This window comes from Lissotriton vulgaris, chromosome 5 (assembly GCF_964263255.1).
Source record: "Lissotriton vulgaris chromosome 5, aLisVul1.2, whole genome shotgun sequence".
NCBI lineage: Eukaryota > Metazoa > Chordata > Amphibia > Caudata > Salamandridae > Lissotriton > Lissotriton vulgaris.
This window is the reverse complement of record NC_141693.1, coordinates 841,535,546-841,560,931: the sequence shown is the minus strand read 5'-3', so window position 1 is coordinate 841,560,931 and position 25,386 is coordinate 841,535,546. Positions and strand designations below refer to the sequence as shown.

Genomic DNA, 25,386 nt, shown 5'->3' with positions numbered 1-25,386 from the left:
ACGGAGACTACTTAGGCACCACCAATGCACGCTGATGTCAGTTCTGTACATGACTTTCTGCGACAGGAACGCAGAGCCATACGAGAAACTGACCACTGGTGCGTAAGAAACTAGGTCCCTTAAAAGGGATGTCCCTACCCTAGAAATCAGTTCGCAGAACGGGGAGGATGGGTGGGGCGGTAGGGAATCTATCACTGACTAATGTCTCTTACAGATATACCGTTACACAAGTAGTAACTTGTGCATCTGAAAGAGACACGTTAGTGATAGATTCCTTACCTTAGAATAGATACCCCAGCAATACCAACCCCGGAGGTGGGTCTGCGAACAAGATCACACCAGAAAGTTACAGAGAACAGAACGGCCAAAGAAGCCGTCTCTACGGACTTGGCTGTCAAGGCAATTTACTGTTGCCGCTCAATCTCCACGCATGGAGTTGGAGGCTGGACAGGTTCCGTTGGAGGACCGTTCCCTGCTGCTGCGACAGAGATCCTCTCGAAGAGGCAGTCGGATCGGTGGGTCGATTGCCTTGCTGAGTAGCTCGGGATACCAGTATCTTCGTGCCCAATCCGGAGCCACAATCATGACTTGGGCCTGCTCGCGCCAAATCTTCAGCACTCTGGGCAGAAGTGGTATAGGCGGAAAGGCGTACAACAGACCGCAGCTCCACTTGCGACGAAAAGTGTCGCCTAGCGAGCGTGGCCGTGGAAATTCCAACGCACAGAACTGATGACATTGCGCGTTCTCTTCGGTGGCGAATAGATCTAACCAAGGCTCTCCCCACTGCTGAAAGAGACCTTGCGCCACGTCTGAGTTCAGACACCATTCGTGATCCATCAAGCACTGGTGGCTGAGTTCGTCCGCCCTGGCGTTCAGAGGACCTGCCAGGTGTTGTACCACCAAGGTAATGCCTTGACGTTCCAGCCATGTCCAAATGCGCAGAGCCTCCTGACATAGGGTCCAGGACCCCACCTGCCCTGTTTGTTGCAATTCCACATGCAGGTGGTGTTATCCGTGAACCCCTGCACCACACTTCCCCGGACAAAGGGAAGGAATGCTTTCAGTGCAAGTCGGATCGCCCGAAGCTCCAAAAGGTTGATATGGAGCCGGGACTCCGCCGGTGACCCGAGGCCTCTGATCTCCGCCTCTCCCAAGTGGCCTCCTCATCCCAGGAGGGACGCACCTGTCACCACTGTGTGCTCCGTTTGGGGAAGGGGGAGGGATCTGCTGCTGACCCAATCGCGATTTGGTTAGCAACAACTGCAATTGGTGTGCAGTGCCCTCCGAGATCTGGAAATGATCAGACAGGTTGCCCTGATGCTGCGCCCACTGGAACTTCCGGTCCCACTGCAGAGCCTGCATAAGCCATCTGGCATGCTGAACCAGCAGGATGCAGGAGGCCATCAGGCCTAGGAGCCAGAGGGTCATTTTGACTGAAACCCAGGCAGAATCATAGCCTGAATATACCGGACTCGCTGCTCGGGAGGATAAAAAAGAAACTGCGTTGAATCCAGAACCGCTCCGATGAAAGAGTGCTTCTGAGAGGTACTCCAGTGCGACTTCGGCACGTTGATGGAGAACCCCACCGAATTGAGGAGGTCGGCCGTAGTTTGAAGGTGGGTGAAAACTGCCAGGGGTGAGCCCGCCTTCAACAACCAGTGGTCGAGGTAGGGGAATACGGACACCGCTGACCTGCGCAGGTGAGCTGCGACCACCGCCATCACTTTCGTGAACACCCGAGGGGCGCTGGTAAGGCCAAAGGGGAGCACGGCAAACTGAAAATACTCCTGGCCTACCGTGAACCGCAGGTAACGCCAGTGGGCCGGCAGGGATGTGAAAATATGCATCCTGCAAGTCTTCAGGGTCGAGGGCAGCCAAGACCTGTGCCAGAGTCAACATCTTGAAATTCTCCTTCCGGAGGAAGCAACTGACTTTCCTGAGGTCCAAAATGGGGCGCAGGCTCCCCTTGTCCTTCTGGGGGACCAGAAAGTAGTGGGAATAACAAGCACGTCCTACTTCTTGCCCAGGAATGCGCTCAACAGCCCCCTTGAACAGCAGGGCAGTGACTTCCTGCCGGAGAAGCGCAAAGTGATCCCTCGACATGTGGTGGAACTGAGGTGGCATGGCGGGGGTAGACTCGAAGGGGAGGGAGTAACCCCTTCGGACAATTTGCAGCACCCACCTGTCCGAAGTGACAGAATGCCAGTGGGGGAGGTGATGTTGAATCCTTCCGCCAACCGGCGTGGGGTGCACCCCAAAGCTCGGACTAGGAGGCTTTGAGGAGGATGCTGCAGGAGCAGAGGTGGACTGACCCTCACGCTGGCCCCCGGAGCTGCCATGGCGGCCTCCATGCCCCGGGCTGCGCTGGGCCTGGTTCTGCGCAGGCTTTTGATTGAACGAGCGAGCAGGGGCACTCCTTCCATGGCCACGAAAGGAATGAAAGGTAGACATGGCCGGGCGTGTGGCAGAAAGGCCTAAGGACTTGGCCGTAGCTTGAGAGTCCTTAAAACGCTCTAGCCCACTGTCAGCCTTATCACCAAACAGGCGAGTGCCTTTAAAGGGCACGTCCATAAGCAAGCTCTGGACGTCCGGAGAGAACCCTGTAGATCTCAACCAGGCGTGGCATTGAAGCGCCACAGTCGTTGAAATTGCCCTACCAAGAGAGTCCGCAGTGTCTAAGCCACAACAGATGGCGAATTTAGCCGCATCCTTACCCAGGCCACAGCCTGGGACGGCACCGCCTGGACCTCCTCCGAGCACTGGGGCAGCACCTGAGCAACTGTATCCCACACTGCGTGGGAATAGCAACCCAACAGACATGCGGTGTTCACTGAATGCAGTCCCAAGCTGGTCGAGGAGAACAACCATTTGCCAAACTGCTCCAGCCTTTCAGAGCCCTTATCCGGTGGAGTTGTGGGAAAGGCACTCTGGGAGGTCGAAGCCGGAATGACCAGACTCTCGGGCGTCGGATGAGTGGTCAGAAAGGCAGGGTCACCCGGCGCCGGACGATGACGCCTGGCAATGTTCTTATCCACAGGGGCCCCTGTGGCCGGTCGTGACCAAGTGCCCAACAAGACGTCAGTGAGGGCATCATTAAAGGGCAACAGTGGCTCCGATGACGTGGACGCCGACTGGAGCACCTCAGTATGGAGATTAGTCTTTACGGCGACCGTAGGGCGATCAAGGTTAAGAACCTCAGCTGCCCGATGGAGCACCACCGTGAACGAGGCACCTTCCTCCATAGTAGGCGGGGGAGAGGAAAACCCCGGATCAGAGGAGGCCTCGAGGCCGCCAGCCTCTTCCAAGTCGTCCGCCCAATCCTGCTCAGAGTCACACTGATGAGCCAGAGGGTCCTCGTACCCCTCCTAGTCATCCTCTACCTCCGCCGTCTGTGGCACCGACCGCAGCAGCGGCGGGGCAGGGACCGGGGAAGGAACGAACGGCGTCAAAAGCGGCGCCGGGAATGGTGCTGGCCGGGGCCGAACCGGCGCGTCTTCCAATTCGGATCCCAAGCGGGGACAAAACCATCCGGGAACCAGGGTAAAGGTGGGACCAACGGCATCCACTGCGGCGCCGCAGGTGGAGCCGAAGGTGTGACTGGGGTAGGCATGGGCGGAAAATCCGTTCCGCTCGCGGATTTTGCGGATTTTCGGGAAATCCGCAATCCGCGAGATTTGCGAATTTCCTGCAAAATCCGCAAATCCGCGAGCAGCGGATTTTGCTCGCACTGCTCGCACTGTTCGCGTGAGTTCGCGCCCCGCGAATAAGTGCGAAATTGCAGAAATACGATCTAAGCAAAACTGAAAGTAACTACTTACCAGGTTCAAAAGTTCAGGCACATCATTAGTAGCCATTTCCTGTAGTGCTTCCTGAGGGGCCCCTCCAGAGTTCAGTTGCCAGTTGAAACTATTATGTGACCCTGCTCTGAACCTCAGAATAGTTACACATATGCCACAAAGGTCATGAATTACAGCTAAGGGAGACAAGCAGGAGCCAGGCTTGAAGTTAAAATCCATTAATCAGCCCCTAATTCATTATTGTCAGTTGGGGCAGGGCAGGTGTTGTAACTAATTTTGCAACAATGAAAGCACTTAGCAAGTGCAAAAGATCACTAATCAGGGCGCACTAAGGAAGCAGGTGCCAGCTAAAAAAATATTCTGTGACACATTAATCAGCCCCAAATTAATTCAGGTCACTTGAGGCAGGGAAGGTGTGCTTTGCTTTGCCGAAAATAATGTACACTGGACAACCAGAGGGTGTGGTGATGAAACAGAGGGTGGCATGGGTGGGCCAGAGGGTGGCATGAGTGGCAGTGGTGACAGAGAGTGGCAGTGATGAAGAAGAGTGTCCCAAACAGGTTGGACACGTAGAAACAACAAGTTCGCAAAACTTGCGACCCGACAGGTAAGTTCGCAAATTGCGAAATTGTAAAAACCCTCGCGAACTGGCAGAAACACGGGCGAACACAAAAAAAATAAAAATCCGCAAATTCGCGGGAATTCGCGCTTTTTGCGGATTGCGAGTTCGCAAATCCGCAAATTCGCGGATTGCCAATCCGCAAAATCCGCTCATGCCTAGACTGGGGCCAGAACCGGCAGCATGGGACCTCATGGCGCCGTGGCTGGAGCCAACGGCGCAGGATCCTGTGGCGCCGGGGCCGCCGGTGGAGTCGGCGGCCCGGCAGGATCCTGACACGGGACCGCGTGCCCGAAGGCGCACCAGCGGGAGCCCGAGGCCTAAACTGGTGGTCCATGGCGGCAGAAATTCTTGCATCTGTGCGGGAGTCGCCGACAGACCCGGATAAAGTGGGTAGGGCGTGGGACTCTCAGGCTCCGAAGGAGTCGCAGGGGCGGAGCCCCTGTCCCCCTCCTCTGCATCCGGGGACCGAAGGAGGCACGTCTGAGAGCGAAAACGCTTCTTCGACTTCTTTTTGTGACATCTCTTACCAGAATCCGAGGGTGAAGACTTGGAACCAGAGCGGTGGCCCCACGAGCGTTCTCTAGAATGGCCCCAGGACCGCCACCGACATGTTGCGATGGCAGGCTCCACAGGACTTCAAACCAGACATCCCTACAAGCACCAGAGAAGACCAAACAGAGACAAAAAGTCCCAAAAGGATAGTCAAAAAGTGACTAAGGGTGGAGCTACGCTGGCAAACAAGATGGCTGCTTAGGCTCCCAGCTCCGCCGACCTCCGTATCCCGTCACAAGATCCTGTACATTATCCTGATTTTACACCTAGCCTCTGTGTGAATGAACTGTTCCGTACTCCGATGGTGAAATCCGGAAACTTTTATCGGCTGAATTGACGAACAAACGTTGAAGATTGTGGCCTACTCCAGCGGGGAAGCCGGGGCCTCGAGTACTTGCACAGCCGGGCTGCAGTGCAACAACATCGGACGGGAGACCCAGGCAGGGTCCAGTCAATCTGAGTGGAGGCTCTGGCGGCGATCGTTTCCATTGCTCAGCATTGATGGAGGAGTGACTTTGCTTGCCGTTGACTGTGGGTTGGGGTCCCCGTCCCGCAGACCCGGTATTGATCCCCGCTGGGGTTCGGTGGGTCGGGGTCCTGGCTTGCGGCATTAAACGGGGGTGACCGCGGCTGCAGATAAAGACTGGTCGCCCTCCGCATCTGCCCGTTCGTGATCCTGTTTGTCCCCCCCGGAGATGCCAGATTCACCGGGGAGGTGATTGTGATTGGTGTCGGGCGTGAGACTATGGATCAAACGGTGCTTGAGCCATCGCTGAGGTCAATATTAGCAGAGATTTGGGCGTTTCATTCACATATGGATGTCTTATTGAACAAGTTGGACACAAGCCTATCTGGAATGCTGCTTGTGGAACCGGACCCTGCCTCTCTGTTGGAACAGCAATCTGCAGCCATTCAAGCCCCGGCCATTTTGACTCCGTGTGAGGACCCCGTGAGGAAGCAGGTATTGGAACCATCGGATGGTGCCCTGGAGGACGGTGTTCCCGAGGTCGTGAGTGTGCCCCCGAACCTTCCATCATCATTGACTTTGGAGGTATCGAAAGGCGTTCCCCTCCCGGAGACTTTTGTTGTTGACTTTTCCTTCATCTTGTTGTCTTCTTCTCCCTTTTTGGTGAATTTACGACCCCGTGGCAAGATACATTGGGACTGTCCATCTAGGAGAGAGAATTTTTCTGCGTCTGAAGTTCTCGTGGACTCACCGTCTACGAGTTGTAACGGATTGATTCTTGATGACTTCCTTCTCCTCTATGACTCTTTTGTGTGCATTTGGGTCTCTCTGGGGGGGTTCTTGTACCGGTTCGGAAGGGTCAAGGGTAAGATCAATTAGATTGGGACAGTTTGGAGTGGCTTTTAGGGGTGTTTGACCTGCAACTGGTTGATTTACGAGGCTGGGCGGTGTATCACGGTGCCCCCTAATTTCTTCAATAAGGGTTGTCATACATTGGTCTTTTCGCGATAGGGGGCGTCTGTCTCTGGCGGGGGACTAAGGGGGCTGGGAGCCCATACGGATATGCCCTCCTCCATTCTTTTTCCTACTTTTAGGGTTTTAGTTATTTGGGGCGACAGGCACGCTGCTAGTGGGGTTAGACTGTAGCCATCTGCAGGGGTGCAGGGTGGGGGGTTGGAGGGGTTTTTTATTTTGCCTTTATTTATTTCTATGGCCTTTTTCTTCCTTCTTTTTCTTTCCTTTAGGATCAGTATAGCTCGCGAATCATCCTGATTTTTATTGTGTATTTGTACTTAGTGCTCATGCTTCTTACATTATCCTATTTTTGGGTGGACAGGCCCTGAGAACTGGCGCTTAGGTAGAACATATATTCGTATTGTTGTTTACACCTGTTCATAGGCTTTGGCGCCAGTGTACCTAATTATAGCTGTTCCTACGTGCATATCCTGTCTCTTGACCTGTCCCCCGTATTCTTCTGTTTGATTGTATGGCACCTGATCCATTTACTTAGATAACATAAAATGAAACCTCTGTCTCATCCTGTGACCTAGTTGTGTGTTCTAGTACAAGTTCTATCCTGAATCGCTGCCGGACCTAAGGGTTGTCGGCTGATGAGCTGTGTCGTACCGTGATATAGTGGGTCTTAAATTTGTTTAGCGGCCGGCCCCTGCGGTTGTAGGCCCATGCTTGTATTATTATTGAATGTTACAATAAAGGTTTAAAAAAAAAAAAGTGACTAAGGTACATGCTCTAACCGGATCAGCGCTTATTTGGCCCGGAAAAATAAAGAACTGACGTCAGCGCGCATGGGTGGCGCCTAAGTAGTCTCCGTGACGTCATCTCGGCGCTTACGACGCCAGCAATGGACGCGGAGCCGCACGACAACACCTACTGACGCACAGAGGGACTGCTAGCAAAACCTTCTGGATCCAGTCTGACGCCAGGGGATATTCTAAGGTAAGGAATCTATCACTAACATTTCTCTTTCAGATACATATACCTCATTCGCAAACCTACTATTGACTGTAGGACTACAAAACCTGTGGTAACAACTATAAAGTAATTCTGAGATGCAATCGTTTAAGTGAACATCATCATACATATTCACAGTGGTTTTTGTAGAGTATTACCTGGCCTCCACTATACAATATATCACACACTCACCAAGGAGCCCGGGCTCGGCTGAATGGTATAAATAAAGGGCTGAGAATTGCTCGAGGTTCTTTGGCAAGACCAGTATCAAGGGTTGTATGGAGTGCAATAAAGATTGGTTGTTCTAGGCCTGACGGCCTATGCAAAGGGTTGCCTTGGGCCCTTTACACTGGCAACGAGGTTGGAGTTCTATCTGGGTGCGAGAGAGCCCACCTTTCGCTGCAGAGTACAGCGTGGCAGGGTGGGCTTTGCCAGCACGTTCTCTTTGGAGTGAAGCTGGTCTGCACATTGCTGTGAGGCGGCCGGTCTTCCCAGTCCCCCCCTACGGCTGAGTGTGCTATGGATGTCTCTGGATTGACCTGAGGAGAAGTGTTGTGTTTCCACGCTCATGGTCGGACTGCGCGATGGCTGCAAAAGAAACATGTTGCTACAGTTCCCGGCAGGAGCAGGCCTCGTGTACAAGGAGGTCCTTCGAGGGGAGATGATAGAGCTGAGTGGCAGCAGATGCACCGGTGGAGGTGCAAGACCCTATCCAGGCACTGGTGGGAAGGCATGCGCCAGCCGAATCAGCGTCCTCAGAGGTGGGCCACACAGGCATGGCCGTGGCATTATGCCCAGTGAAAGTGGACGATGGAGATTCCGCATGCAAGTTGCCTGATGAGTAACAGAGGTGAGAGGCTTTTGATACGCCAGTGATCCAGTGCAGGTGGTAAAAAGAGAGTGCAGGCGCCAGGGGTGCAAGAGGCTGAATCGAATGCATAAGCCTAGATGAAGGCACCCCCAGCAGTGGATTCAGCATTGGAACACTGTGTGAAAAAGAGAGGGCACCATGTCAACAACACCCATTGAGAGTGCTGGCTCTTCGTGCCAGGCGATGCCTCATCCATGCATCCAAATAGTGCGCATGCACCAGTGGCGGGCCTACAATCTTTCAGTCAATTGGCAGACCCTGCAAACTCTGCTCCCCATTGGCGACAGTGGTTGGGGAGGTTGAATAATTACTTTTGAGAAACACAAGAGGCTGATAACGTTGTAAAGCACTCTATGATGCTTCACATGGATGGTGATGAACCCTATAATTAGTTCAAAAACCTTCCGAATACTGGGAGTAACACTAACTCTGATGCAGCAGGGGCCACGTTCAACAGGTACTTTGATCCACAATTAAATCCTGATTATGAAAAGTTTAAATTGTGACAGGCCCAGCAGCAAGAGAATAAATCAGTCAATGCTTTCTATGCGTGCCTTAGAAGGCTCGCTGACACATGCACAACTATAGACCGGCTGGATGAGATCAGGGTGCAAATTAGACAAGAGTGCAGATCTTTGAATTTTAGAAAGTTGATAATGCGTCAACCTGGAATATTTCTTGATGAAAGGATTGATCCTTGCTAGGTCTCATGAGTTAGTGGACAGTAGATCAGAAGATATGGGAGCAGTTCTGGCACGAGGGGCTGCAGGGGTGTTGACTCCAAGCATGACAAAAGTCAAGGAAGAAAGAGTTAAAACCATTCAACACAGACTGGCCAGGGACAGACAGACAAGGGGTCAAAAGTCAAGTGAGATGTCCTGTGGGGCCATGCACAAGTTAGCAAGTGCTTGTCTGGCGAATGGGAAACCCTGTTGAAGCGTTAGTCGCGTGACTGGGTCAGGACTTCGTGGGCACAGTTGGCCTACTATTGAACACCTAGCTGTGGAGGAAGATGAGGAAAATGGTGACACTCAGTCGGAACACAAAGCACTCGAAGGGTGCTGTGTGGCACATGACGAGGACGGAGAAATACTTCCAATCTTCCTTGTGGGGCGTGACAAGCAGTGGAAAAGACTGCCCTCCTGTGCCATATAACTATTGAAGTAGTCAGGATCTCTGCTCTGTTGATACAGGGGCTTCAGTGAATGTGATGGATGAGACACAGTTTTGGAAGCTGAAACCACGTCCCTAGCTCGTACCGACTAAGGCGAAGATTTACAAGTATGGGTGTCACAATCCCATTCTCCTATGAGGAGGGACTGAGGTGTTAGTTCACAGTGAAGGAACGATAGTGCTCACCAAGGTTCACATGACCAGAGGAGATACTGGGACTCTTGTAGGGTCTAATACGGCTGAGGATTTGGGGCTAGTTTTCTTTGCTCGTCAGATTCCTGAGGCCATTTTGGTGGAATTTCCAGAGTTGGTTAATGGCCTAGGATGTTTTAAAGGCGTAAAAGTTAAGTTGCACATTAACAAAACCATTCACCCTGTGTAATTATGACATAGAACAGTCCCCTTTCACCTGCAACAACAAGTGGAGGAGGAATTGGGTTGGAAAAGCTTGAACAGTTGGGGGCTTTTAGACCTGTCAGCCCTAGGGTGGTCTTTCCCTATTTTTTTCGTCCTTGCCTTATTTTTCCCACCTTTTTTTGTTGGCCTTAGGTCTCCGGGCACCTTCCCATTGCCAATCAATGCTAAGGTGCAGGTGCTCTCTACTTCAAACATGGCTGCCACTGGCCCCTGCTACTGCAGTGTGGTCTTTTTCTAGTAGCACCCTAGTTGCCAGGAGCTGGCTGGGACCCCAAACATTGTTGCAATGCCAGCCTTCCATCGCCTGCACATAGTTAGAGTGGGGAAGCTCCTGGAACCTTCCAGAACAGAGGCAGAGCCTATTTTTGCCACCTCAGAGAGTGGTCACCTGACCTGGGCATATATAAGGAAGGGAGGGAAACTTTTTAGTCAGTTGGGGCATCACTGACCTGGGGGACCCACGCAGGAGACTTAGGCGGTAGGGCCTAGTCAGGGACCTATGCCACTGGGAGTGACAGGGTTTAGGTGCTGCCTTCCAAGTAGAGTGATGAATCCTGAACTAGCCCACTGATCTGGCCCGGCGGGAGGGGAACCCAGGGACCATCTGAAGTGACCTGCTGACAAGCCTTCAACTCAACACCCCCCCCTGTAAGAAACCAGGAACCTGCTTCCACAGAAGGGCGCCAGAACCAACAAGCACCGAGAAGAGACTCCCCGGCGCTAATCGGGACTACTGGGGGATCAACCAGGTACTGGACTGTGCTGCACCTGAGCCCCCCTGCTTTCACCTGGGCCTGCGCTGTCCTGCCTAACTCCCCCTAACTGAACTGCCGGAATTGCTGTCCTGCCGGACCTTACTGGCTACCCAATGGTAGCTCCCTGAGCTGACTGAACAGTCTGGGGCCTGAGGCACTGGGTTAATTGCCCCATGTGAAGCGCTGAGAACCTAGAGTCTGTGGCCACCTGAAGCGCTGTGATCCTATTAATTGCCCCAAAGCGCTATACCTGCTCAGCGGTGTGTTTGTGCCTGGGAGCGCTGCCTCCTCGAAGCGCTAACTGCCCCCAACTCACCGCCGCAGCCCAGGACGTCCGTGCAGCTGAGGCTGCCCTGTTAGGTTTGGTAACTCCCCCCTCGGGCGGCCCTCGGTGCCAGGAGAGGGCCGCCGCGATCGTCTGAGCCTCCTGCCCCATCGAGGGTCCCGTTGCGGGGGCACTCGGTGCCAGGAGAGGGCCACCGGAATTCCCGTCAGGCCGCGCTAGGCCAGACAGGGCCTGAAGTCCCTGGACACGCCCCCATCTGGCACCGCGCAGCAATTGGCTGACGCGCCTGCCTGCTGATTGGTTCCCGGGCCGCTCACGTCATCGCGAGCCAGGGAACAGGGAATCCTCTCGCCGGAGGGCTCTGGGAGTGCCGAGAGCCCTCCCGCCCCCGCGAGAAGAAAGACGGAGCTGCCCCGGGGCCGGAGGGAGGCCTGAGAAGAGCGCTGGAGCAGCCTGGGCCTCCCCTGTCCGACCCCTCACCCCCATGAGGCCTGCAAGTCACCGGAGGGCTCTCTGAGAAGAGAGAGAGCCCCCCGACCAGGAGATCTACGCAAGGGGCCGGCGAGGCCCGAAGAAGAGAGGTAAACCCCCGAGGAGGAGGGCGGGAGGCCGGAGAAGGCCCCGAGTTCGCCTCTCCCCTGGGGAAAGTGTCACTGGGCCCCGTTGGTCCTAACTAACTGCCAGGAATTAAGTCAACCCCCCAGGGAGGCCCTGAGCTCGCCCCTCCTTGGGGAGAACTGGTGACTGGGCCTGTTGGCCCCTGCGAGCACTCGGAACTGGGCCAAGACAGTAGTTAACCCCCGCCTGGGGTCAAGTTAAATGCCAGCTCACGTAGGCCCTGATGCCTGATTTGTTGTTGTTGCTTAAGGAAGTGTTATTGCTGGATACATGGTTTATATTTGCCTAATGCAAAACTCCTGGTTACCTGATGCAGTGTTTATTCCTACAGAAATGGTGATGCATAATTAATGAAATGTTTGGTCCTGATACTGAGAGGTTCACTGCTAACAACTGGAACCCTTTACACTTACCTGATGCAATGGTTGTTGATACATGAGTTACTGAAATGCTCTAATGAAATGTGCTCATGAGTTCTTGATACCCTGAATAATGAATTGTTCCCTTTGCTTCCCCCCATGAAATATGCCCAAGAGTTATTGCTACTGTGAACATTGATTGCCTTGATTTCAAGACTATATAAAAACTTATTGATTTGAATCAAACGTCATTGGTGTGGTCTAAGTCCTTGCGTGCACTTATTGTCTCAGTGGTTGTGTGTGCTGTGTAGTCACTTAACACCTGGGCTTTTGGGTGCCTACCTGCTTGTGCCAGGCTACCCCCGGGGAACTGGTGACCCCAGTTCCTACAGGGGCCATTGAAAAACTATCGGGAGCCCACCCCGTGGGTTTCCCCGCTTGTGATTGCCCCAAAGGCAGAACAACCTGGGGCTATAAGACTGTGTTGAAATGAGATTACCTAATAAAGCAATTTGACGGTAAAGTGATATCAGACCCACCATGGATGAAATCGTAGCATATTTATATGGGGCTGAATGGTTCTCAAAAATTTAACTGAATGCCGAATCTCATCTACTCTTACTTGACGAAGCGAGAAGATGCATTACAACATTTTCTACCCATGTGGGGTTGAGACGATATCGCAGGCTCAGCATTGGGATCACCTCAGCTGCTGAGGTGTTCCAAGAAGGAATACGAGAAACCCTATCAGGTCTAGTAGGGGTGATTAATGTAAGTGATGGCATTTTGATCTTCTACAAAACTCTGTAGGAGCACCATGTGAGGTTGAGAGTAGAACTATAGTGCCTAGCAGAAAGTGGCCTGACACTCCACCACCAAAACTGTCTATTTACGCTGACTCAGTGGACTTTCTTTTACAGATTACTTTTCACACTAAGGCTCACAAGTTGACCCCAGAAAGTGGAAGCTAGCAGATCAGTCGATGTACCTCAAAATGTAATGGAGGAACAAAGTTTCCTGGGGATGGCTAATTATTGCAGACGATTAATTTCGAAAATAGCAACTCTGTCAGAACCGCTAAGGGATCTACCAAGCATGACAAACAGTGGGAGTGGACTGGAAAAGCAGCATAGGCATTTAAGGCAGTGAATGAGGCACTCTTGCATGACACTACCATGGCGTATTTCAGTCCTCAAAAGAGAATGGAGTTGGTAGTTGATGTAAGCCCAGTAGGCCTGGGGGACAGTGCTGCTACAGAAGAAAAAAGCTAAGTCGGTGCCCATTGCAAACGCCAGCCAGGCATTCAGGCCAGCCAGGCACTCATGTAAGTGAAAATGTGTTATGCCCAGTTCGAAAGGGAAGCTCTAGCGAAACACTCAGCGTGCCAGCACTTTCATCTCTATTTAGGTGGGCAGAAATTCATAATAGTGACGGACCACAAGCCATTAGTTCCTTTGTTCACTGGCACTGTCTGTAATGGACCCGCGAGAATTGAGAGTTGGGCAGTTCAACTTCAACAGTATGCATCTGAGTTGGTTTACAGGCCTGGTACAAACAATCCAGGTGACTATTTGCCACATCTCTGGCAGAGGTTGGATACCATCCATGACAGAGAAGCGGATGAAGGCACGGAGGCATTCGTGAAGATGATTGTTGAAGTGGCACGGCCAGCAGCGCAATCAATAGTGGAGATCCTTGAAGCAACAGCAGAAGATGACTGTATATAGAAAGTAAAGGAAGCCCTCAAGAACCGGATGTGGAGAAAATATCTGGATGGCATCAAATTGCTGACAATGGAAGATCAATTGGTTATAACCCAGATGTGAAAGGTACGAAATGAGTTGAGCATGAGTGCTAAAGGACTGCTGCTGAGAGGCCAGCCAATTGTAATTTCAAGTGAGGCTACGGGCTCGAACAGTGGATTTAGCACACCAGTGCCATCAAAGGATTTGTATAACCAAGGCTCGGCTAGGACACAAAGTATGGTTCTGGGCAAGGATAAGATGGTTGATGAAAAAGTAAGAAGTTGCCACTTGTGTGCCATCACAAGTGGGGATCCCCCAGTAGCACCAGTGATCACGAAGGAAGCGGTTATGCAACCCTGGTCTTCTGTCAACAAGGATTTCTGAAGCTTTCCGGATGAAAGACTGACCGCAGTATTCATCGACAGTCATTCAAAATATCCGGCGGTGGAGCTGGTGATGTCCACATCTTTTGCTAACGCCATGCCAACCTTAGAGAAGATCTTTGCAACCTTGGCACCCTGATGAAATAAGAACAGATAATAGACTACTGTTTCATGGTCAGGAATTTAAGGATTACTCGCCAAAATGAATTCACAGAAAGATAACTCCCCAATGGCCACAGGTAAATGGTGAAGTAGAGCGTTTTATAAGAACACTAAATAGAGCACGCAGGATTAGGGTGGACCAGGGTGAAGACATGGAATGTTGCTTATACCAGTTCCTCAGAGCATATTGGAAGACTCCTCACAGTACATCTGGCTGTGCCCCCAATGATCTGATCATGAGACGGAACATGAGGGATGGTCTGCCAGCGAGCCCGTGCTGGGAACCCAATGTAATTAATGTACAAGAGGCGCAAGACAAAAGGAAAGCCACAAATGAGAGAGCCAGTAAAGATCGAGGTGCAGCGGTACAAGACTTGAGAGTGGGTGACAAAGTAATCATGAGAGATCGTCACCCGGGATGGAAGTATTGTACCCCCTATAAGGAGGAGGTGTGGAAAATTCGGGATGTAAAGGGAACCATGATAAAGTGGAGAGGAGAAGCGACTGTATCCAGGAACATTTCATGGTTCAAGATAATCAGATCACAGACGCCTGGTCAAGCGACAGGCTGGGTCCAAACTAGGGTGGTGAAGTGAGCAAACGGACAATGGATTTAACTCAGCTCTCTTGACTTTGGGTGAATGTTTGATTTATTCAGCATTCAGTCCATCATGTGTTGCTACAGCACTTTTTGCCCAAAGTGAAATGGGTATGCCCAGACATGGGTCCCTCGCTAGCTGTGCCACTGGATTCAAGCTAGCCTGGCTGATGAGGGGTGATACCCCGGAAACAGTCCCAGGATGCTTGTTTCCGGTCCAGGTAGGATCCAGTTCGACAGTTCGGGCTGGACTGTTCCCATGAGAAGCAGGGTCAAGAATGATTTGCATATGATTGGGTCCAAACTGGGGTGGTGTGGTGAGCAAAAGAACAATAGATTTAACCCAGATCTCTTGACTGGGGGTGAATGTTTGATTTATTCAGCATCCTGCTCACAATTTTGTTGCCGCCTCACCTTGATTGACAGCAGGAAGGATTTCAATGAATGTGAACTGACCGCAACTCCAACAGGTTGATGTGGAGATGGGTCTCCACAGGAGGCCATATTCCTCTGATCTTCTTCCCTTCTTGATGACCTCCCCAACCCAGCAAGGATGTATCAGTCATCACCGTCAACTATTGGCAGGATATGGAGAGGACTCTGCCATTGGTCCAATTGCAGTTCACCAACCTCCACTGCAGATCTTTTGCAGTCTCCTCCAAAACCTGGGTGGAATCTGATCGGTTCCCTTGGCGCAAGGCCCACTGAGGTTTCAGATCCCACTGCAGAGCTTTCATGTGCCACTATGCATGGTTGACGAGCAGGATGCCGGAGACAGAAGGCCAACAGTCCAAGAAGCCTCAGAGCCACCCTCAACGAGACTCAGGAACGAGGCTGAAACTTCGAGACAACAGACGGAATGCCCTTGACTTGTTTATTACGGAGGGAAGGCACAGCAACACACAGTATCCAGGAAGGCTCCAATGAAAGGAACAATGCAGAGGAGCCAGATGTGATCTCAGCCGATTGATAGTGAATGCCAACAATGTCAGAGATTTTGCTATCATCTCGAGACAGTCGTTGCAGTGGGGAAAGACTGGTACACCAGAACTCGGAAGGAATTCTTCGACCACTGCCACGACCTTCAGGAACACTTGATTGGCACTGGTGAGGCCAAAATGGAGCGCGGAAAACAGAAAATGCATGTGGCTCACGTTAAAATACAAGCAGTGCCTGCACAATGGGAACATGGGAATAGGTGTTTTGCAGTTCCAACACTATCATCCAGTATTCTGGATAGAACAGTCTGAGCAAATAAGACTTCGGAGATCTAAAATAATATGAAGGCGGAAAAGACAATATTTTGGTCCCACAGCCAACACAGTGGCAATATGGCACCAGCAAACTCTCGTTTAGGCTGGGCAAAGATCCTCACCAAAGCCAAACCACTGTGGTGTACCCAAAGACTGGGACTCTTGGGTCTACATCCCGGTTTTGATATATGGGACATCATTGGAATCCCTACCATTGGAGACTTGGTGAAGAAGGGAGCACTTCTCAAATTCGGAGACTTGCAAGTGAAATATGACATGGGCCAAGTGGAGGTGTTTAGATACCTACAAATCAGACATGTCCTCACCAATGCCCTCCCCGACATGACAGACATTCCAGATTTGTCTCCCCTGGAGGACAGGTTTCTTGATGGACCATTGCTCACCAAAGCCATATCGTTAACATACAAGAAACTATGCAATAATCTACCAAATACATTCCATAAACTCCGAGAGAAATGGCAGGCTGACCTGGGGCTCATTGACAACGAGGACTGGCAGGCGGCACTGATGTCCCCCCGGGAGGCAGCCATTACCCTTCGTTACCGACTTATCCAACTCAAAATTTTACATAGATCTTATCTGACTAGACTTACCCTATAGAGGATTGGCACTAGGACGAGCACACACTGTCTTCTGGGCTGCCAACAGGATGCAACTTTTTATCACATGTTATGGGATTGCCGGGGGGTCAGACCTCTGTGGAAGGGGGGCTACGGGCCACATTCTGGAGGCCCTGGGGAAGGAATACACCCTTAAACTTAGAATAGTACTCCTTAACGTGTGGGAACAGACACAGAACAACAACTTCAACACCGGGATACAATCTGGTTAAGCGGTAGATAGCGAGGAGGTGGCGGGGGGGGCGGATAGACCTTCACTCAGAGTATGGGTCAGAGAATAAGACAAATGCATGATAGCAGAAAAAGAGGTGTTCAAAGGGAGAGGGTGCCACAAGAAATGGGACAGGAAGTGGGGTAAGTGGAACACCTACAGGGGTGACCTATGTATTTCCCCATCACTAGAAATGGAACTGCAACGCACTGGAGAGCGACACTTGATTGTACCCTGATTGTATCTGATGCCTTTCCCGGACGACTTTTAAGTAAATGTGGAATATGCAGACTGTTGATTGTAAATTTATGTGACTTTATTATTGTGAAAACCTAATAAAAACATTTATAAAAATAATAATAATAATATGAAGGCCTACGCCCATTTCAAACCATCTAGTTCCAATTTCAAAGGGCAGGACTTTTTCTGTGGTTCATTTTGCCAAAACAGCTTGAAATTCAGGCAGGAAAATAAACAAGTTCCCTGAAAAAAGCTGCTTTGATGTGGATGGAAGGTGCAGCATGTCAGAGAGGAATAGCAAGGTGTAGCCCGTTGAAATACCTGCAGAATCCACCCATCAGATGTTATGTCCTGCCACCCATGGAGAAAATTACTGAGTCCGCCTCCCACTGGGTGGTTGTGTGCTGCAAAAGGAAAACTAAAGTGGCTTTGAGGCTGCTGCTGGAGGGGGGGGGGGGACTGGGGGGTTTGCTGTCCCTATGGACTTGAATGCAGTCAGCTGAACCTCCTACACCGACCACAAAAGGACTGGGGTGCCTGTTGATATGATGGTGGTCCTTGACATTGCCTTTATGCAAAACCTTTGGCAATGCTTCAAAAGCTGTGAAACTGTTGGGGACCCTGCCTTGCGGGTGTGGAGAGACCGAGGGAGCGCTCTGTGACTCTGCTTTCTTTACAACACTCTAGGGAACAGGCAGCCTTTTCACCAAATTTATGAGACCTACCAAAAGGCAAATGCATGAGTGATGCCTGGACGCCACCTGAGAAGTCCGCAGATCTCATGAAATTGTGGTGCTGGACATGGAGCCAGCTCCAGAGCCTGAGCTCTACCTGAAACGGTTTCTGAAGGCTCAGATAGCACAGAGGACAGATCCGCCAACCTCCACGGAACAATGAAGTCAAAAGGTGTAACCAAGAGAGCCATTAGGGTGGTAAAGATGGACAACATGGCTTCTTAGAAAGCCTCAATCTGTTGCGAGGTGACTAATGGCCCCAAAAACTTGGGGTGCATCGGGATCAGCTGCAGGATGGGCTCCACGATGAGGGGCTACTGCGGTGTCTTCGCGACCTCTCAGAGTGAAAGTGGCGATACTGGGATGAGTCCTAGTTGGCCTTGACTTGGACTTTGACTTCAGATAAATAAGGCCAAACACCTCATATGACTTGGAATGGTGGCCAGAGCCAAAACACCAAGAACATACCTCACAGGAATATGTCAGAGACATCTGCTTGCGACAGACCCAGTAAGGCTTAAACCTTGTAGTTTTTTGGCAGGAGACATGTTTCTTTCCATACTGGAAAGGTACCTGGAAATGTATTTTGAGAAAATACTTGTAAACTGGGCAGAGAAACTTAGGAGCTACCTCTCGATCCATGTATCGAAGGCACAGAAAGAAATGTACTGACGTCAGCATGCCTGGGTAGTGCTTATTTGCGGCTCTAGCCATCACTTAAGGGACTAAATGGGGTTAACAAACAAGTTACTTACCTTTGGAGATGCCACATCTATCTGCAGATTCCTTACCTTTGAATTTCTTCAGGCGTCAGACTGGATCCGGAATTTCTTTTATGAACAGTACCCCTGCGCGCTGGTAGGTGGCATCGATCAGCTCCACTTGGGTTGTCCGTGCAGTAAGGGACTTATATAGGCGCCACCCAGGCATGCAAAAGTCAGTTACTTTTCATGACTTTCCACATCATAAGCGGAGAGCCGTGAAGGTCACTAACCACCGGTGTTTAAAACTAGGGCCATGAAAGGGTGCAACCCTAACCATAGAAAACGTTTTGCAGAGCATTTTGGTTAGGAATCTGCGGCTAGATGTAGTCCCTACCAGATAATGCGTTACAAAAGGTAAGTAACTTGTTCATCTGACCGAGACTTCTGGCAGCTGATTCCTTACCTTTGAATAAATACCCAAGCAATACCTCCCCAGAGGTGGGTCTCTGGACCAATTTCAAAACAAGGACGTCCTGCAGGACCGCACAGGCGAAGGGCTCATCTCTGCCGACCAGACTTGCCAGAGAGTAGTGTTTGGTATGTGTGTTCAGAGATGCCCATGTTGCTGCCTTACAGATGTCTAGAACTGAACTATGCGTGCTAATGCATTGGTCATACCTTTAGCTCTGGTGGGTGGAGTTGCTCTTCTTCTTTGGAAGGATGTAGACAAGCGAAAAATGTAGGCAAGGTTATTTATTGGCTACATAACATGAGGTGAGCACGTTTTGCAGAAAGGAACCCCTTGTGTGAAGCACCAGGTAGTCAGGATAGACAGTGAGGTAAGGCAGATTAGATGATAAGGCTTCCAGCTCACTCACACTGCGGGCAGATGCATTTGCCGCAAGGAAGGCTGTTTTCAATGTCAGAAGCCTGAGGGACAATTGTGGAGAGGCTCAAAAAAGAGCACACATTAAGAATGCTAAGACCAGATTAAGGTCCCACTGAGGCATGATAAATGGTGAAGGAGGAAAAAGATGAACAAGACCCTTTAAAAACCTATGTAAAATAGGTGACTTAAACAATGCGGGTTTGGTCTGGCAGCCACAAGAAGGCATAAAGAGCAGACAGATAGCCCTTAAGAGTGGCCAGAGAAGAGTCCTGCTGGTCAAGATAAAGAATGAAGAACACGACTTCAGAAAGAAGGGCAGAAAGAGGAACAATATGTTTTTCTGCACACCATGCCACAAATTGTTTCCAATGGCAGACATATACCGTCTTGGGGGAGAGACGCCTTGGTACCAGAATAATGTGACAGACATCAGGTGGAAGGCCGAAAGCTGTCAACTGCCTCCTGGAAGGCAAAGAGTGGTCAGGTACAGATGAAGAACCCTCCCCTGCTGTTGCGACAGAAGATCCTCCCGAAGGGGCATCCTGATCAGAGGATCGATGGCTATGCTTAGTAGCTCTGGATACCAGACTCTCCCTGCCCAGGGCGGAGCCACAAGGATGACTTAGGCTCAGTCGTTCCTTCTCTTCTTAAGAACTCTGGGCGGTAGTGGTATGGGTGGAAAGGTGTACAGGAGGGCTAAGCTCCACTCTAGATGAAAAGCCGCTCCGAGTGAGAGCAGTCTTGGAAACACCAGCGTGCAAAACAGCTGATATTGCACATTCTCGGCGGAGGTGAACAGATCCAACCAAAGCTGTTTCTACTACTGAAAGAGACCTTGCACCACCTCCAGGTGGAGATGCCATTATGATCCACTGGGCATCGACAGCTGAGTTTGTCTGCCCTTGTGTTCTGAGGGCCCGACAGGTGTTTAACCACCAGGTATAAATACTGCTGTTTCAGTCATGTCCAGAGGCACAGATTCTCTTGAAAAAAGTTCCACAACCCTACCCGCCCTGTTTGTTGTAGTAGGCCATGGTGGTGTCCGTGAACACCTGCTCTAGCCTTCCCTTGAAGGAGGGTAGAAAGGCTTTTAATGCCCGTCGGATTGCACGGAGCTCCAGCATATTGATGTGGAGTCTGGATTCTGCCAGACATCAGAGTTCTCTGATCGCCACCTATTCCAGATGGCCACCCTATCCCAGGAGTAACGCATCTACCACTACTGTGCAATCTGGTTGGGGAAGGGAGAGGGGGCTTTCTCTGGCTCAATCGCGATTCATTCGCCACCACTGCAGGTCCTCTGCAGTTCCTTCTAAGATCTAGACCATGTCTAAGATATTTTTCTGATGCTGCGTCCACTGGAACTTTAGGTCCCACTGCAGAGCCCGCATATGCCTTTTGGCATGTGTCACTAGCAAGATGCAGGAGGCCATGAGGCCCAGCAGCCTTAGAGTCAATCTCAATAAAAATTAAGGACTGAGGCTGAAACATCAGTATCATTGCCTGAATATCCTGGACTCCACGCTCGGGAGGATAAGCCTGAAACTACACTGTGTCTAGAACAGCTCCAATGAAAGGGAGCTTCTGAGCGGAAGTCAGGTGTGACTTTGGCATGTTGATAGTGAACTTCCGCAAGTGCAGGTGGTTCCCTCCACTTACCAGAGTGTCCTGAGGACTTGGAGTAAGAAGATGACTACGTCAGGCTCCACGACGGTCACTCGATTTGCGCGGAGTCGCACGCCAGGCAGCCATAAGCTTTAAGAACCGCTCTCTCATCACTTTTGGATTCCTGGTGTGGTAATCAGAGGACAACTTCATGTCGTGGTCATGCCCCAAACACCACAGGCAGACAAGATGGGGATCTGTCACCGACATTGGCCGATGGCAGGATCGTGGACACTTGCAAAGACATCCTATAATCAGCAGGAATCATCCTCACCCCTACCCTCACACTAAAACAGCGTGGGCCGGCAGCACAGTGGCACATCGAATAAAATGGTAATGACCATTTTATCAATGTTTAGCTGATGCGCTCCCAGCGGGTGGGGTGACGTTCCTTCGCCCTTTAGGACGAACTGCCACTGATAAATTATTAAATCATCTACTGCTGTAATTTTCTTTGGAAAAGAGCAACTGTGCTATCAACTTTATCTCATTTGGCATCCCAACTTATGTATTCTTAGGTCATGAAAAAGTGTCTCTAGGATGCACTTTCAGATGCACTTTCTATAGAAATGTTTATTTTTTTGATTGTCTTAGAACTTTTGACCTCGGATACGGAGTTGCACAAAATTTATCAAGTCACTAGTGCAGGTGAAACAAAAGTAAGAGGGAAAAAAATGTAAAAAAGTGATTTCATATTTTAGCTTTCTTAGGAAATTTTGCTTATGTCCAAAGCCTGAATCGCTTAACGGATTTGCACCAAACCTGGCGCGAAAGTAGAAATGTACTCAGAAAATCTGCTGGTGTTGGTTTGGTGTAAAATCCGTGTATCAGTTTCATGTTTATTTGTTTGATTAATTAAAATCTTACAAAACTGATACATATTTAAAATATCTTTAAGTAATCAGATATTTAAAAACGTCATGCACATAGTTATACTCATATTTTATAAAAACGGAATCTAATTAACATTTTCCCTAAGATTTTTCCCGATCACCGATAAAAATTTTACAAAAGCAGAGTTCATTGGTAGATCTTTCGGGTTTAGGCAAGCCATTACTGCTTGTCTACAAGTCCTTATACCTCGGGCATTAAATAACCTCCTGAGGATTGCTTTCCTTTCTGTATCCATTGCAGAACACAGACATACGGAGTGCAGAATATCTTCTTGTCCCAGTTTACATAACCTACATGTCATATTGCCCTCAATGGCCTTCCATGGTGGAAGATGGCACAAGCCTGGCCAGAGTCCAAAGCGTACTCTTATAAATGATCGCTTACTTTGGTGGGACCATGGAGTTTCAAGGTATTTTTGGACTTGCTTTTTTGTATAATCATTTATAATTGGCCATGCATGCTTCCTTTTTACCAATAATTCTTTGTCTTTTAGCAGCGATAGGTGAGTAGCCAATTTATTAATTGGTTTTTTAAAGCTTTCCTGGGTGATTGTATTTTCCCAAATTGCTGTTATTCCAAATTCTTCTTTTGCTTTATTTAGATGAGCCCAGGCTTGAAGTTTACGATTGTCTCTTACTTCTTGCCATAAGGCTCGGGACAATTGATTATCCTGGTCATTTTTTACACAGTTCCAGACTTTCAAAATTTGGCCTTGTCGGGCGTATTGTTGATTGTTTATTCCAAACTCTAGCCTTACTTGTGCCTGTGAGGCATTGCATGGTAGCTGGAATAGTATTTTGTAGGTTTTTGCCACTGCGTTGTTAATTAAGTCTGCATCCTTACCATTTAGGACTTCGGCACCGTATGTTAAGGTCGGTAATAGTTTAGCCGTTATGATTTTTAGTAAAGGACCGTATGTCAAGGCAGTTAGTTTCTTTTGTATGGTTCTAAAAGCCGCAATCAAGCTATTTGCTTTTCTAATGATATCTTTCCTCTGGGGGAGAAAACTTCCATTCTCATTAAATAGAACGCCGAGATACCGATAGTTATCAACTTGCTCTAGCTGAGTTTGTCCCAGCATCCATTTGTTTTTTTGTCTTCTATTTCTTGTAACTACCATTACTTTTGTCTTTGCCTCATTTATTACCATTTGATTATCCTTTGCATAGCTAAGTGTTCGATTAATTAGTCTTTGCAGTCCTACTTTTGTCTGACTCAACAACACCACGTCATCTGCATACAACAAGTTAGATAATTGAGTTCCTGCTAGCCTTGGTGGATGTGAGTTCACTTCGTTTAGTGCATTGGTAAGGTTGGCTAAAAATAAGTTAAAAAGAAGTGGGGCAAGGCCGCAACCCTGCTTAAGGCCACGCGTCACTGATATTTTACTGGATAAGGTTCGCCCATCACCGATCCTCACCCTGACCCAGTTTTCGGAATACAGTAATTGAATAAGGTTCAGTAGTGAGCCCGGGATTCCATAATCTTCAAGTTTTTTCCATAGAAGAGACCTGTTTACAAGATCAAATGCCGATTTAAAATCGATGAAACAAAAATAGAGGGACTGTTTAGATAAAAGTGCCTTATCCGTTAAGACTGATAGAATTAAAATATTTGTTGCTGTACCTAAACCTTTAATGAATCCGGTTTGATTTGGGGGTAATATTAGCTTTTCTTTAACCCAATCTGACAGAGTTGCTAGTAGAAGACCCGCAAATAGCTTTGCATCCGTGTCTTGGAGTGTGATCAAGTGATAATTTTCTGGTAGTTGGCAATTACCCTTTTTGTAAACGGGAGATATTAATGATCCTCTCTAGGATTCCGGTATTTGCCTTGTTTCGTCAACTTGATTAAACACCTTTGACAGGTAAGTAGCCCATAGAGCCGGGTCCTCCTTATAAAGTGCAAACGGTATTCCGTTGGGTCCCGGTGCTCCATCCTTTTGTTTCTTTATTAGATCGGCTACTTCTATTTCTAAGAAGACTTTTACCAGATCCATTTCTTGCCCTCTTTCGGTCTTCAATATTTGATTGTTCTCCTTGGGGCAGAATTCTGATTCAGCAAATAGGGTCTTTTTAAGGAATCTTACCCAATCCTCTTCAGTTATTGGCGAGGCTACAACGGGTTTGTTAGATCTGTTAAGATCATTAATTATTTTCCAAAATTCTCTAGAGTTTGTGAGATTACTTGCGTGAAAGATTTTTGTCCACAGTTCCTGCTGGGCTTTGTTTTTTTCGGACCACAACAATTTTCTCAAGTTATTGTTCACACTTCTCAGTTGATTTCTAATTTCCTCGTTCTCTGGTAACCTGGTTAGCTGTTTCCTCAGTTTGTTACGGGTCCGCCTTATTTTTTTAATTGTGTGTGGAAGGTTAATATCAATATCTCTTTTTACGCTTATCCTTAGTTGGGTTTTCCTACTACTTGAGGGACCTTCATCCAATTCGATCGCATTCTTGGTAAACTGTTCCCATTGTTTAAGAGTAGATTGGATAGAATGTTCATTAAAACATTCTTGGACCAATTTTTGGGCCTTTTTTTCCAAAACAAATTTTTTATCTGGTTTCCAAATGAGTTTCCTATGGTTAATCGTACTGATCTGACCTCCGTGTATCAGTTTTTAAGATATTAGTGTTAAAAAAAGCCATTTTAACTCATCGGTGATTACTTGCAAATCCTGTCAATTACATTTTGATTGTTTTTATGAAAGGTGATTATTTCAATAATGGCTCTGAAAAACATTTTTTATACCATTTTGAAACTGCACTAACTTGTGAGTTATGCGCTGTGTAAAAAAGTTTCCTCAGTTCTAGAGGTCTACCACCCAGAGGTGACCGACCCCAGGAGAGGGACACACAGAGGTGTGGTAACGCTCAAGAACCACAATAGAATATGTAGGATTGTGAATTCATGTCTTGTGCATTAGAATCCTTTGGTTGCTAGGTGGTTGTTGCTTTGTCACTTAGAATGTATCCTGCCTTTGATTATCCTAACTGCTGAGCCTGGTGGAGCCTCTCTGAGTCTGCTCCACGACTGTGTAATTCAATAAATCCAGTTTAAATCCGCCTTGCCTCGGGTCAATTACTACAAAATTCTTGGCGACGATTCATGAATTACATGGTCACATCATCAAGAAACCTGTGTGCAACATTTCTTCAAGGAATCTCAACACGTTCAAGACTTCTCTACCAGAGCCACCCACCTTGCGATCAACATCTACACTATGTGCTGAAGAAAGACTTAACCTGCCCAGCTGCCTAGTTGTTTCTTCAAGTCACACCGTTATGCAAGTTATCTGGTAGGGCGTGTACACGCTGCATTGACTTTTCTATTCCTGCTTGCACCCCGGCCACGTTAAGCGCATTAGGCTCAGCACCGCA

The 25,386-nt window shown here is 49.2% G+C and overlaps 1 protein-coding gene across 2 annotated transcripts in view; it reads right to left on the bottom strand.

The window, feature by feature from the left end:
* Window positions 1-25,386, bottom strand: part of CCAR1 (cell division cycle and apoptosis regulator 1) — a 1,290,009-nt gene that overhangs the window by 597,423 nt on the left and 667,200 nt on the right. The gene's annotated exons all lie outside the window — the stretch shown is intronic.